The sequence below is a fragment of the Calidris pugnax genome, unplaced genomic scaffold (assembly GCF_001431845.1).
Source record: "Calidris pugnax isolate Ruff unplaced genomic scaffold, ASM143184v1 scaffold108, whole genome shotgun sequence".
Taxonomy (NCBI): Eukaryota; Metazoa; Chordata; class Aves; order Charadriiformes; family Scolopacidae; genus Calidris; species Calidris pugnax.
This window is the reverse complement of record NW_015090845.1, coordinates 446976-449577: the sequence shown is the minus strand read 5'-3', so window position 1 is coordinate 449577 and position 2602 is coordinate 446976.

Sequence of the window (2602 nt, the reverse complement as noted above, 5' to 3'; positions counted from 1 at the left end):
TCCAAGCCTTCTCCTCAAGGCAGAGACAGACTTGTTCAAACCACTTCACAGAATCATCAAGGTTCCTCCTCAAGGCAGAGACAGACTTGTTCAAACCACTTCACAGAATCATCAAAGGGATCTTTCAGATCATCAAGTCCAAACATCAACCCAACACTACCCAAACCACCACTGACCCGTGTCCCTCAGCACCACGTCTGCCCGGCCCTTAAATACCTCCAGGGATGGTGACTCCACCACTGCCCTGGGCAGCCCGTCCATCCAGCAAAGGGAAGGCGATGGTGACTCCACCACTGCCCTGGGCATCCCATCCATCCAGCAAAGAGAAGGTGAGGGCAGACGGGGAAGGGAGACCTTTGTCCAACAGCACAATCCCAGGCAGATCCTTTCCTTCCCATGGGATTTCCTGAGTTACCAACAGTTTGTTCCTGAGAGGCCCACATCAAGCCCAGAAGCTCCGTAGCATCAGCAGGGACTTGGCCCCAGGTGTGACCACACAACCCCACGGCCCATCTCGGTGCAGAAGAACCAGCGCTTGTCCCTCCACCCGCTCCCCAGGTCACAGCCCCTTCCCTTGCCCAAATCCCCCTCATTTGGGGTTTCAGTTTTCATGGTGTATTGACCCCTGAAATTAAAAAAAAATATATTATCTCTGTCCTGGTGGGCTCCTCTGCAGGTGACGAGGACCAATTAGCACGTTCCAATGCAGCTTCTCACGCATCAGTGATTTCACACAGAAATACCCCTAAACCATTAAAGCTGTGACTTCTCCGCTCCCTCCTTTGTCGGCGGCACCAAAAGAGCAATAAAATAAAAGAGCAGGGTCCTGTCCCCAAAACCTGAGGCTGGAGAGAATCGGAGCAAACGCCCCGGTCCCTCCTCTGCGGAGCAGGACGAGGAGCTCCTGGGTCCAGGCAGCCCGAGCAGCAGCAGCAGCAGCTTCCTAAAATGATAAAACACAGGAGAGCTCCAAAAAGCCTCCCCCCTTCAGAAATCAGCCGCCTTCTGATGTGTATTCTATTTAAAACTATATATTAAACTCTGTGTCCGGCCAGACTCCAAGTACCTGACTTTAAACAAAAATCCCTTGTTTGTTTGTTTGGGTTTTGTTTTTTTTTTTTAATCAAGAAAAGGTATTTAATATTGAATAGAACATTTATTGCCTTGTAATTATTTTACTGTAGCCAGGTATTCTAGCACTGAAGGGAAGATCTCTTTCCATCAATCTGCTGTATCCAAAGTTTTGTATAAAGTTGTAGAGGTCGATTTTTTTTTTATTTTATATTCAGAAAATTTCTCTTTTTATAAGCATTATTTATTATACAATGTATATACTTGAGTTAACTAAGATTATATATTATATAAATATATATATTTGGAGAAAAATATATTTCAATTGCATTTTTTTTTTGTGGTACATCATTAAAGAGAAGGTAAAAAAACCAAAAACATGCATTTGCCAGCCTGTGTGGTTTTGCCTCTGGAGGTCCTTTAAGTCCTGCTGAACGACACCGGCGGGAGCGGAGGTTTGTCCCCGAGCTGCTTTACAAAAGTAAAATGCAGGAAATACAGGAGATTTCACAGCCGAACGCTGAGGTTTTTATTTATAGAGCGTCACCGCACACGCGCGTACAACACGGGACCCCCGGACTAAAGCAGGGTTCAGGCTCCCCGACCTCCCCCACCCGGGTTCTCGCAGGTTCTCACCAACCACCCTTTGATGGTTTGGACAAAGACCCAGATTTTCTCATGTAAAAACACCTTCTCCTGCCCATGGTTGATTCTGTGGATGTTTCTGCAACTTCTCCCCTACGCTGCCACCACAAGCCATATAATGGGCCAGCAGGGGATCAGGCCCAGCCAGCAGGGGTTTATGGGAGGCAGGTCCTGCCAAATGGACCTGATCTCCTTCTATGACGAGATGACCCGGTTAGTGGATGAGGGAAAGGCTGTGGATATCGTCTACCTGGACTTTCAAAAAGCATTCAACATTGCTCCCCATAGAATTCTAGTGGCAAAACTGGTTCCACATGGCCTGGACAAGCATACGATCTGCTGGATCAAGCACTGGCTGGACGATCCCAAAGAGGTGCTCAATGGAGTTAAATCCAGCTGGTGGCTGGTCACAAGCTTTGTGTCTCAGGGCTCAGTTTTGGGACCATTTCTGTTTAACATCTTCATTGACGATCTTGATAACGACATAGGGTGTATCATCAGTAAGGTCACAGATGACACCAAGTTAAGCAGGAGTGTTGATCTGCGTGAGGACAGGGAGGCTCTACAGAGAGACTTAGACAGTTGGATGGATGGGCCAACGTTAATGGTATGAGTTTCAACAAGGGCAAGTGCAAGGTCCTGCACTTGGGCCACACCAACCCCCTGCAGCGCTACAGGCTGGGGGAAGTGTGGCTGGAGCTGCCTGGAGGAAAGAGACCTGGGGGTTCTAGTTGACAAACGGCTGAATATGAGCCGGCCGTGTGCCCAGGGGGGCAAGAAAGCCAATGGCATCCTGGCTTGTATCAAAAATAGTGTGACCAGCAGGAGTACGGAGGTGATTGTGCCCCTGTACTCAGCACTGGGGAGGCCACACCTCGAGTGTTGT